The sequence below is a fragment of the Grammomys surdaster genome, unplaced genomic scaffold (genome assembly GCF_004785775.1).
Source record: "Grammomys surdaster isolate TR1022 unplaced genomic scaffold, NIH_TR_1.0 279, whole genome shotgun sequence".
NCBI lineage: Eukaryota > Metazoa > Chordata > Mammalia > Rodentia > Muridae > Grammomys > Grammomys surdaster.
This window is the reverse complement of record NW_021604720.1, coordinates 683,207-696,863: the sequence shown is the minus strand read 5'-3', so window position 1 is coordinate 696,863 and position 13,657 is coordinate 683,207. Positions and strand designations below refer to the sequence as shown.

Here is a 13,657-nt window from a genome sequence, read left to right as displayed (position 1 = left end):
GATAGATAGATAGATAGATAGATAGATAGATAGATAGATAGATAGATTATAGAGAAAAATAAAGAATAAAACTCGAAGGATCCAAAGAATGAAATAACATAAAATTTTAAAAACAAACATGTACAGTTCAAAGAAGTGCTTCACATAAAGTACCACTAGGTAAAGGAATAAACAAAGATGTCTTGAGAGACCCAGGTTGAGATAGTCAAGATGAAATTCAAGATCCTGGGAAGCAAGGGATTGTGATGTTTAACAGCAAAAGACTGCAAGATGAGGAAACACAGGGTATTAAAATGCTCACTGTTACAAAGAGAAGAGAAATTTACTTCAGAATGTGTGCTATTGTTGCTTCAAGTTGGAAGTCTGAAGACAAAGAAGACTTCAGAGATGGTGGGGACTTAGACTAAGCTTCTCCCCTGGGAGGCAGAGAGCTCAGTTTATGTAGGTGATTAAGCATTCCTGAATGAATCAGTCAATACTTGGACAGCTTCATGCTTTAAAATGATTTGTAATATATTAAACTATGTAAGAGAGGAAGCTATAATATACTATGTAGGAAAGAAAAGAATAATATCACCTAGCTCTAAAGAATGCTACGTTCTACTTTTAAATATTGAGTAATTAGTATTCTTAGTTTGGCTGGCTGAAAGACTAGCAGAAGTAAAGATTGGGAGATTTTTCTCCCATTGAAAATAAAGACTTTAGAGTGAAAGACTATATTTTAATTGCAGCACAAAGAGATTATGGGGGGAGTGTGTGTGGATCCACCATCAAACATGAAACTCAAATCAATAAGAATCTCGGACATTCACTGACAAAACTTGAATCCAGTGAGCCTCAAATCAGGTACCGATGGTACAGAATAGTCCAGTGAATCTTAGGAGAAGAATTTGCTAATAAAGAATTGTTATTTAATCCCATATTTCCTAACAATATTATCTTTAACTCATACACTAAAATAGAACTTGCCCTTACATTTCGACTCACTAGACAGACCCATTCATTGTCTTCATCAGCTCAAGCCTCAGATGGATGCAGAGCTGCCTTTCAAATCCCTCATGAGAGGGCTTTGGAAGAAAATGGACCACATCATGTGGGTGCTTTTTATAACAAGAACAGATGTTGTTAGAACAAACAAATCTGCTTTTTTGTTTTATGTTTTTATCTTCTTTATTCTACAAGCAAATGCTTCGATAAGAAAGAACAAAGCAAAGATGGATATGGAGAATATTGGCTATGGAGGCAGAACTGTTGGATATATGGGCCATTTAAAACCTCTCCTAGAAGGTAGCATCTGTTTTTTAGGTAATTTTTTCACATCACTTAATTTTTATGACTGGGGACAAGATAAAAGAGAGAATGACAAGCACAAACACAGTCTGTTTGAAACACTACTGCACAAGCATCATGTTAGCCACAGAACTGTAAAACAAGCTTTGGTTTTGTCCAAAGTGTTTTCAATGAAGCTAGCATTTTACAGGTATGGTATTTAAGATATCTAGCAAATGTGCATGGTGGCCAGCTCCAAACACAGCTATTAAAATGCAGAATGTGGCATCCTACAATTAAAATTGTAAAAAGATTAATGGAACTTTTCATGCCCTGCTATTTCCAGTATCAGTAATTCTTATTACCATAAGAGGAGGGCAGGGGGAAATTAACATCACTTTAATTAAAATGACAGGGTCTCTTATCCAATATTCATTTTCAAGTAACAAATTGATAAAACTCAGTGAGTTTTTGTATGTAAACCTCATCTTCTAGAAGTGAAAGGTCTACATCATTTATCTTTAGTCAAGCCTAAAGGTTAATTCATCATACAAGTGAAAAGTGATTTTTAAATTTAGCTGGAAATTTGGGTAAACTGAGAGAGGGTACCAAGTTAACCTGAAGCTCACAAAGGAGATTCAGTTGATAAGTGAGGCAAATTTTTATTATCACAAGCCAAAAGTTAAAACACAGAAACTTAAGCTTGCAATGCTGAAAGATCCAATCCAGAGAGGAGGGATTATTATTATTACTATAATTACTAATATCTTATTATTATATCATCATCATTATTATTATATTAATCAATCAAAAATCTAGTGAAGCTGCACCAGTGAAACAAAGATTGTAGAGTTCTTTCTTGCAGGTAGAGGGTTCCCCCAACAGGAAGAAGAAGAAAAAGGACATTGTTCAAGACAGTTGAAACTACCAAGAATTAACAACCTCAGATTCATAAACGTTCTGACATTGCTCTCTTGGCAAAAACTAAAATGATTCTCATCCTGATCTTCAATGAAATACACATTTAATGTATGTGTTGACGTGTTTCTTTTCTTTCACAGTGTGTACAATAAATATTGATCTCAAGAAACCCTATGATTCTTCTTAGTCTGCTTGAAGATGAGTACTGAGCTATACTGAAGAACTTTCAGCTCCCATCAGTTGACTTTCCAAGATCATGACACTTACGATAAAGAGGAAGAATCCCAGAAGAAGAGTTCTGACATGTAGAAATTTGTAAGTATAGAGGGTCGAATTCTTCATTATTGAAAAGCAAATAGCCTCTAATGACTGTTGAGACCAATAAAACAGTCACTTCCTCTGGCCTTGTATCATCTGACTTAGCATTTTCCCTTTGAGGGAAGCCTTAGCCTCATGAAACACAAACTGATTCTCGGATGAGTGGACAACAGAGAACAAGAAATGGCAGCTAAAAAACACCTGCCAGATTCTTTTCTGGAACCTCTATAGTATCCCAAGAGAAGTCCAGTGTCTTTAAGCAATGAGAATGAATTACAAAATCAAAACAAAATGCTAAAATAAAAACCACTGCTGGCTGCTTGGAGGAAGATGACAATCAAATATTAGAAAAATTTTCCGTCTCAACTTGGCAAATCTACACATGGTAGAGATTAATCATCGTTTTACCTAGTTAGGCTTTTTAGAAAACAAACTATTTATATTGTATAATTTTGTTATTTCCTCCAGAAACAATATAGCCAAGAAAACAAATTACCCTCAATATGCATTTCTGTTCATCTATTGGTATGACATTAATAATTTAAGCTAAGCCCATTGGTTTTGCTCATATACAGACAGTAGAAATTCCTTCCATCTTCTACAAAGGGCTGTTTTGAAAAGTGGGAGGGGAATATTCAAGATTTTGTTTAGATTAGTGAGGACAGGGATAGCTAACATGACATTTTTTTTTACCCCAATTTCTCCATTTGTTTAAAAGAGAAAATAGTACCTTGGTTTTCCTAGGAGCCATGTTCCACATGCATCTACAAGAAAAATCTACAGTGCACTAAAAAAACAAAAATTCCCCTCTTAAAAAAGATATATACAACTCTATATCAATATGGTATGGTAGAAGGATATTCAAATGATTGTGTTAGATACAAACAAAACAAGACAGAGATGGAAAGAAAGCTTACCTTGATTCCATCAGCATCTACTGTGGCAGCCCTCTACTGAGCTCAGGGCACCACAGTCTTTATCACCCATGCTTCCCAGAGAGAACAGAGGTAAAGCAAAGACAAAGAAATGAACTAAAGGAGGAGGATAATGACAGGGAAGCATTTCTATTTTCTGCTTAGAAAATCCAAATAGGTTGAGAAAGAATTTGATTTGCCTTTTAAGTATAAACTTAATGAATTTTCATAAACTGACTTCTAAAGCATGCATTTTCCAAGAAAAAAAAGCCAGATAATATAAAATTACTGTCACAAAGTGGCTCAATTAGATCATTTTATTCTCACCAACGTCTTCAAGCCCCAGGGAGAACTGAGGAGCTTCCCATAGTAGATATGGCATGCAGTGTGCTCAGTTAAGTCTTTTATGAGGAAGTATGCAGTATGATCTGAAGAAGGCAAGGGCCCAACTGTATAGCCTGAGCACTTGTACAATGGTAGAGACACAGCTTTTAATTAAAAACCTTCCTGGGAGCCTAACACAAGTAACATGTCCAGCAATAAACTATTCCTCTGTTCCTCCTCCACTAGAGGCTACCCATCACATGCTGTACTTTCTGGGCTAATGGTACACAGCTACTCACCTGTAGCAGTGTGTCAAGGGACTGTCTACTACAGGATTTGACAAATGGTGAATAAGAAACAGTGAGGCCACACAACCAATGTGATATTGAGGATAAGGTCAACACAATGAAAAACATCCTTCATGAAGCTTGTCTAGTGAAGGCTGAGGAAGTCTGAAGGGACACAGACAAATTAAGGAATACAACAGTCTCGGTAGAGCTGTGTTCTACACGTTTAGAGGGAATGAGGTCCCTGTGCTCACAGATAAGCAGAATAACCAGGAATGTTAAACAGGCAGTATTGCCACTTAAAAGAAGAGAAGCATAACTTGCTTTCTGCCCAGAAGGCTGGGAATGGGTATAATTAATAGCCTAGTGACTTGGGCTATCTGTAGGACCAGGCTACAGCTGAATCCCTCAGACTATTGTGTTTGTTCAAGATTCTTCTTCCCTAGACTTTTATCTTGAACATTGTGTTTCAGTCAATAGCACCCATCCTCCTCAGACATGTAACATTCACTTTATAATAGCCTCGGTAACCTCTGTGCTATTTGTAAGGCTAGGCTATTCCTGACTCGAATAAACTTTTATGTTTATCTCAGACATTCTCCTAGCCCCTTGTCTTGGCATTTTTTCTCAATCAATAGAACCCATCATTATAGAATACATGTACTTTGTAGAGTTTCCATGAAAACATGTCTTATGCTTGGGTGCACACATGGGATTGATTCAATTATCAACAGGAAACTTTTCTCCAAAATTGAACTGTGCTTAAATGTGCCTAAAATAAACTGCCCGGTGTCAGACTCTAAGAACTTTGAACCAACACTGGCCACTGAGTTGTGTTAAACAAGAATTTCCTTCTTGCCTCAGGCAGGTTCATACTCTGCTGAGCCTGGTGGTTCCAGAAACCATTTGTACTCACCCCCCATACATATAAGGAAATTATAATGGAATGATTTGATTAAAAAAATTATAAACCAGAGGCAAGAACAAAAATGTGGCTACTTCATAGGACAATCTTGAAAAAACAAAACAAAACAAAAAACCTCTATGTTCTGTTCTTGTCATGAGTTCTTGTTTTAGATGGTTTAATAAGGTTACTCTGAAGAAATATATTTGAGAAGAACTGAGCACGCAGATGTCCAAGGTGAAGCATGTTGGAGGACCCAAAGGAGGCCCATTTTTGCTGGTACCCCAGGGAAAGAGAAGTTGGTGAAATATGGAGTCGCTAAAAGACCCTGCATGATGTGATATACCATCTGAATACTGCTCTAAAGGCAACTGGATGCTTTGGAAAGTTATGAGAGGTTTTTTATTTCTTTTGTGCTATAATGTATTTTGTGTGTATTTGGGTGTCCATCCCTGTGTACACACGGAAAGGCCAGAAGAAAATAGTGAGTGTCTTCCTCTGTCACCTCAGGCTTTATTTCCCTTAGACAGGATAGCTGACTGAATCTGAGGCTCCAGCAACAATCCTGTCCATAGCCACTCCTACACACAATGCTGGAGTTACATGACTGCCTCTTTTTTTTTAATAGTCACAAATATGGTGTTTAATTTTCCTCAAGAAAATGGTGGGTAGACATTTAAAAATCTATACGTGGCAGACAAAAGCAAACAAAAATGAACACATTGACAAATAACAATGCCCAATAATAGTATTTTGAAAGACTGTTAAGCTGAAGGTGAAGGAACTGAGTTATGACAATCGGTTTGATGCCTACAAACCTTTCAAAATACTCCATCTTAGACATCTCTAGACTTGGGGTTTATGATTCATAAAACAGTGACTAAATATAAATAAGATGCAAGTACCTTCATACAGAAATCCAAAACTATTCATGTTCAGGACACAAAGCCTAAAGTATAAAGGATTGTATAATGCAAACACTTTTAATATTGAACCAGTATAATTTTCATATCTAACCTAGAGTTAGAGAAGACTGCTCATCACAGAAAGCAGAATTTCTCCAGTTCACCTTCACTTGCTTCTCCACACACTTGAGAAATATCAGTGCCTCACAAATGCCATGCTTACATGTCAGTGAGTATTGTACCATTCATCATTCAACTTTCTTCTATCATACTTTAAGAACTCCAATGGTCCATGGAAGCCAGTAATATGTTATATCAGGGGTTCTCAACCTTGCTAATGCTACAACCTTTTAATATAGTTTCTGGTGATGTGATGACCTTAACCATAAAATTGTTTTGGTTGCTATTTCATATCTGTGATTTTGCCACTGTTATGAATTGTAATATAAATATCTGATGCACAAACAGTCTTTAGCAATCCCCAAGAAAAGGTTGTTTGGCCCTCACAAGAGTTTCAACCCACAGGTTGAAAATTGTTGTCCTTTGTTTGTTTGTTTGTTTTGTTTTGTTTGTTTTGTTTTGTTTGTTTGTTTTGTTTTTATAAGTGAGTGTTGGGGATTTGAATTTGGATCCTTATATTTGCACATTTGGTGCTCTTAAACAGGGAGCTATATCTTCAATCTCCTAATTTAAATTTTTAACAATTATTCTGGTTACTATGGATCCAGTAGACTAAAAGAGACCAGTAACAGATGGAATGGAATCTTTCTGGAAGCTAAGACGGGAGGCAAAAGTGACTTACACTAAGGACAGCAGTGGAGGTAGAAGTCATAGATTTGTTGTACATTTCAGAAGCAGGGTCAGCAAGAACAGGAGACTGATTTAAAAAGTAGGTTAGGAATGGGAGAGGAAGAAGGGGGAAACAACAGAAATCATTGTTGACTCTTCGGTGTAACTCTTAGAATCTGAGTAGACATAAGCTCAGCCAGTAAAACAAAGTCTTTAGGAAACATGGGGCACAGCTGACCTAACAGAAGCTAGTGAGAACCTCCATTTAAATATCCCAAACCCGTGGAAATGCAGGTGTGTTAGTGAACACCCATGTGCTCAGCATTCCTACAGTGAGATAAAGAGATGAAACTAAAGAACCTTATTTCTGTTATTTCGTTATTCCTATCTAGCATCAATCACACTTCAAACCAGCTTCTGGCAGCTTCTTGATGTGAATCTAGTCAGGTCACTGAGTCTGGTTTCTGTGCTATTGCTTTAGCTCGTATTTTGGGCTACCACTGTTTATCAGTGATGCACAATTGTTAGACTTCTGATCTCCCTTCTCTCCTCTTTCCTTCCCTCCTGCCCTTCCTTCCCTCTTTTATTTTTCTGTATGATTTCAGTTAGGCACTCTCATCCATTACTTCTTGACATCAAGAGGAACAAAGCAAACACTGTACCCTATTCTAGGGGATTTGTGAATTGTACCTGACCACAGGGTAAAATGAACTCAGAGGTCTCAACACAAAGCACAGAGCCTCTCCATTTTGAAATGGAATGAACCCAGGCAGATAGGTTTCCTTCTTTGGAATAAATGTCTCCAAAAGAGAGGAGAAGGAATCTTGCTCCCAGTATTCTACCAAACCTCTACCATAAGCCACAAATTTGCAGCATGCACAGCCATAGTGAGTTGATGACCAATAGGTTAAAATTCCTAGTGATAATCTCTCATCATGAAGCCACTTTCCAAGAGATGATGGTATTTGTTCAAGGATAGGAAGAAGATGCCTTGGAAAAGATTGTTTCTATTCTTGTTTATTTAAAAATCTACAAGTTCACTAGAATGTTTTCTCACTGTCATCCTGGCATGATTCATAGAATTTGGTCACTTTCAATGGTTTTAGATATTTCTATACTGTAGGTTCTGACTATAGGATCTTCTTGTTAACAAATAAATTTACAGGTTTGAACTCAAATTCTTCTAAGCAGGATGTCTCCTATAACCTTTGTTCTTACTGCACCCAATAGTTGATCATCAAATGACTCCTTTATCCTAAATGTCATAATAAACAATTTTAATAGAAACTGTAGACATTATTAATTTGTATTCGTGTGTGTGTGTGTGTGTGTGTGTGATGTGATGTGATATGTATTTTTATGTGTAGGAGTGTGAACATCTGTTCACCAGGAAACAGATAGGGAAACGAGATGATGACCTTGGATATTAATCATTATCTTCCACATTTGTTGATACAGAGTCTCTTTTTCACCACTGTGGAAGACAGACCAGCTGGCTGACAAACTTCAGGACCTTCCTTGTCCCTACCTCCCATCTTACTGTAGGAATGCAAAACTCACAGATGTGCACTAAAACACCTGCAATTCAAATATTCAGGATGCATGTAAATGCAGGCATTTTATTGCACATCTGGGAACTTAGCATTCCAACAGATAGGTTGCTCATGCTCCAGTAAAGCATTTTACATTAAGGGACACACAAGTTGCAATAATTGGATCATAGGTTATTAAAAGAAGTAAAATAGGGAAAGAAATGGGGATGTGAAAATGAGTGGATGAGTAGAAGAAAGTGGATGGGTAAATATGATTAATATATAGGGTATACATATATAAAATATGTAAAGAATAACTAAGATATTATAAGGAAGACAAAGAAAAAAATGGGCCTTGAAAGTGCATAAGTAAATACGTTAAACAATGATGGAGAGAGGTGATGATTGGAAATGACAGGCAGCTATAGGAAAGGGGCAACACACTTCATCTCAACAATGAGATGCATGGACCAATTCTAGCTTATATTCAAATCATAGTATATGCATTCAGTAAACATATTCAATTGACATATATGAATACATAGAGATAAACATATAAATTAAATTATTAAAGGGGAAGAAGAAAGGGAGGAATAAAAGAAAGGGCTCTTTACTGCATTTTGTTAGATGAATCTGAAGATAGCATAAACCAGGACCTTTATTCAAGCTTCAGTCTCACAGGGAAAAAGTTCAGGAATTACTAGATGGGCACTGTGAGCTGCTGGATACAGCTCCTTAGGGTCATCCTAGGTTCCTGTCTGCAAGCATAAGGGAGTATCAACAGCATTGGGGATTATTTCTGGCCCATTGGATGGGTCTCAATTTGGGGTAGTCATTGGTTGGCCATTCCCTCAGTCTCTGCTCTATCTTTTCCCCTGAACATCTTATAGGCAGGACACTTTTTGAGTTGAAGGTTTTGTGGATGAGTTGCTGTCTTTATCCTTCCACTGAAAATCCTGCCTGGATACAGGAAATGGCCACTTCAGGATCCATATGCCTCACTGCTAAGAGTCTCACAATCTACTGGGAAAATTCCGTAGGAAACAATCACACTGAGACTGGGTCCTCTAGAAGAGTAGCCAGTGCTCTTAACTACTGAGCCATTTCTCCATTCCCATTCTCAAATCTTAATAGCACCATTCTTGGGAGATATATATGTGTATGTATATACACATATAGCTTACCAGGCACTGGGCTCCATGTACATTCTTTACACAAGTTAACTTTTTACTTAACACCAATCCTGTGAGATTGTACTGTTTTCTCTAATGTTTTCTATCCCCTCCTATCAGCCCTTTCCTGAAAGAGCCACCCTTTCTGAGGGATTGCACTTCCTGTCTCATTATTTCAGACATTTTATGTGATTTTTCCACACAACAAAGTGAAGGAAAATGGTTTGGTCCACTTGGGAAGTTTTAGGGCTACCACTAGCTATTTTCCTTTTGTCAAGTTGAGACAGACTGGAACTACTCTTCAGAGTCTGGAGGCAGCGGGGAGATGATGAAGCAATACCATAACAATACAACTGATGGACATTAACAGTGGTGGTATGATTGAACACTCTACTCCTTTAAGCTATTAAGTTTGTGTAGAGATATTCCTTATTGCAGCAGAACTGAGCCATGCTGACTGTTACACAAATCCACCTAATACCCATAATAAGGAAAAGAGGCAAAAAGAGGCATTTCCTAAAGCTGATCAATTTCCTAAAGCTGTACTACTATTATTAATTTACTGTTTGGATTACAATATGAGTGGTATAGATCTGTTTTACTTATTACCCCTATACTATTGAGCCCCTGTTAACCAAGAAAAGCACCAAAGACATTTAAAAGAATGAAGCATTCTGTGATTGATCTACTGGACCAAGATTATAAAACTAGGAAACCAATATATATAACACATATAACTTTAGTCTCTAGGTGGGTTGAAGTTGAATAAGGCTGAGGGGAAAAAAGAAACTGAAATAAGATGAGAAAAGAGAAACCTAGAGAGAAAATTATAGAGGAGAAACAGATTAGGAAAAATCTCATTATTTGTCAAATTTTACAGACAGAAATTTCTCTTCTGGAAGAATAGAACACTCGAGGTCTTTACCTTTAAAATGCTCCCAGAACACACAATACATAAAATATATAGATGTGGGTATTTTAGAAATAACCTTCTCATTTCTTCACTGGAAAAACACCTTCTGTGACCTATATAGAACGGCGAGTGTCACACTTCACTCATGTAGGCCACAGGGAGCATCCTCTGTGGTTTGCAATAGTCCTGCCATGTAGCTTTTTTGGTCTTCAGACATCCAGGCCCAGTGGGCTCTCACATTTGAAATTCCATTGGAAGCATGTGTAGGTAATTCAGAAAATCTGGTTGTCAGGCTCCAGGCTTGGAGTGGCTGAATCAGAAGATAGGGTCTCTTTGAAGGTTATCTTACCAAGATCCCAGGTGTTCTCCACCCAAGTTGTATAAGTTTCCTCAGATTGTTACAGCACAATAGCACAAACTCAATGGCTATGACAAAATAAATACATTTCTTTTTAGGAGACAAGAAATTGGAAACTGTAGGGTCATGAATACTTCAGAATACCTTTTTTGGCTCTTCCTGGGTTTGGCTGTTGCTGGAAATCCTCAATATCCCTTGGTTTGTTGGTATGCTACCTCAACCTCTTCTTTCTCCACATGGCCTTCTCTTTGATGGACACCAGCCATTCATTTAGAAGCCAAGTCTAATACAATATAAGCTCATCTGAACTGATTATGTCACCTCAAAATTAAAATCATGTTCTTTGGATTAAGATGAAGTTGATGTGACACCATGCAACCACTGTGTAGGTGATTCTCTGACCTTACTTTAGGACACTGGAGAACAATCCTTTGATTTACTGAATTGGATTCCAGGCTCCTAAACCTTGTGGAAAAATCTTACCAATAACAATAAAAGTAGAAGCCAAGGTCTTAATATGCAGTCCAGTACAATTTGCTCTGTAAGCTGCTTCTCATGGTTCTAACAGAGGCTTTTCTGGACTCCAGCAGGCTCCACTTCATTAAAAAATATTCATTTGCATCCTATGGTAGTTGCTCTTCCACCCAATCTAATCTTTCATTTGCAAGGAAACTCTTGAGTTTTCCTTTTAGTACCTTTTCCATTCCCTTACCTTGACCCCCATATTCTTTGTCCCCCAGGGTTTTAAATTGTCTCCTCACTCAGATATATCTCCTACTAGAATCAGGCTCCTGTTTAAGTTGGACTAAATATTTCTCTGTCCATCCTTGTACTTAGGATTCTTATTAAATGAATGAATGAAATACCTTATTGCATACATAAATGATGACCCAAAACTTTCTTGCCATTACCAAAGTAAGGATCTCTCAGGACTGGGGATAGAGTTGAGTGGCAGAGCCCTGACTGTGGTCCTCAGTTGCATGAAAAAAAAAATGAGTGTAAAAGTCTCTTCTTCTGTCAAATACAAATTTGTTTCAATTCTCCCCTTTCTTCCCTTTCTTAATTCTTTAGAATCTCATTTTAATAAGCATGCCTTTTTTCCTTTATGTTTTGGTCCATCTGTTGCCTCTTCTCTTTAGGCAACCCCAAATCCCACCCACTCACAGCAGCTCACTGTTTGAGTAGGCCACTCTATAGGCAGCCCAAGCTCTTCTGCTTGGTGGCCTACACTATAGAACATGTCTTCTCAGATCGTACTGACTCACTACTCCGAAGTGTTTATCCCTTCTGCCTTCCTTCATATTCTTTCAGTACCTTTTGCTAGCTAGATAATCTCCATGAATTCCTAATCCTATATAAATTTCCAAATTCATGGGCATCTTATGGTGATCCTTATCATCACCTAACCTCACTATCATCCCCATCATCCCTGCAGAGATGAGCTTTCCACATTTGTAACACTGATGTCTCCCATACCTTGCTCTTCCCCTCTATGTCCCAAGCTTCAATCTTCTGTTCTCATTCCCTTTAGGTGAGTGGCTCTTTTAAACTCCCATCAAGTGACATCAACTATAATTTGACTTTTGATTTTCCCTTTCCTAACCTTTATTTCTCACCTCAACTTCGTTGTTTTCCTAGTTCAACTTTTTCTAGGCTATTTCCTAGACATTTCCTTTTCCTTAAAATCTTCTCTCGCATCCAACATCTTATTTAAATTCATTACCCTGAAATCATTTTTTGTTGTTTTTTATTGTTTCATGTGACCAAGAGTATTTCTCAATTCTAGATATAGTTGACAGATTTTTTTTAATGTTCTGAGTCAGTCATACACTGAAAATTTTTAAATGGATATTGTAGTGAATCTCAATGAATTTGTTACTGCCATTTTCTTTATGAGAACACATTAGAGATTTTGCAGCTGTCTACCCCTCAATGAAGATCATCAATGAAGAGAAAAGAGAATTGTGTGTCCTGTTGTGTTGACTCATCTTGAACAAGCTCATATATTGGCTCAAGAATTCTGTTCTGAAGGCTTATACTATGCTGGATCTTCCTCCCATTACATCTAAAAAAAATCTATTGCATCTAGTTCAACACTGTTCTACCCCAGCTACAACATAACCTCATAAATCATTCTGTCTCTGACCCACGTCCTAAAGACAAAAGATTTAAGATTACCTGAGGTTCGGAATATCATCTCTTCTCTTATGCTAGTCATAGGTCTTTTGCTTTTAATTCAAGAACTAAATTATAATCCTTGTCCATTTCAGGATTATTAGACACAGAGATGGCATGGTGATAGTAGAGTGAATCTTTACAACACTGTGAAGTAAGCATTGACATCCTATTTTTAAAATGATGAAAGTAAGAAACAGGATGTTAAAATATTTTCTTCAAGAATAATTTGACTCATATATAGTCCCCAAGACAGGTTAATCTAATGTCTAATCTTTTGCTGTTTATCTAAAGGACTGGAGAAGGACAGATTGGTTTATGGTGAGCAAGATATGAACACAGGCTTGTGTAACCTATGGTGTTTCTGAGGAAGCAAGACAAGAGGTTTAGGGAAACAAGTGGTATAGGGTGGGAGATACTTCTTTGAATATTATTCAGGCTAGTGAAAATGAAGAATATATATTGAAAATGTTGGGGAATACCAGGGTATGGCATGAAGCAGGAATAAAAACCTTGAGATCTAGACCTTGCTGCCATGGGATGGCAAATACTGGTCTATTAATGCATTGGGGAATGGTGTGACCTCATATTGACTGATGCCTGCCTAAGATATCAATGTCTAGTACTACATGGAGGTTGAAGACAAGCTATGTTTGTCTCAATAAGCAGACTATTCCCCAATAAATTATAAGATGAAATGGGTTTCTAAGAACATGAGGTTAGAAAATGTACTTGATGTTGGAATTCAGACCCAGAATACATTTTGGTCTCTTTTCTCTCTTCCTGTGAGCTTTCTTTCTCTTCTCTCTTCCCTCTGTCTTCCTCCCCATGAAAACTTCCCTGACCTTGTTCCTAGAGACCAATGAACCAGTTCAA

General features: G+C 37.3%; 1 protein-coding gene across 1 annotated transcript in view; it reads right to left on the bottom strand.

The window, feature by feature from the left end:
* Nrxn3 (neurexin 3) overlaps nt 1-13,657 on the bottom strand; it is a 1,478,337-nt gene that overhangs the window by 802,878 nt on the left and 661,802 nt on the right. The gene's annotated exons all lie outside the window — the stretch shown is intronic.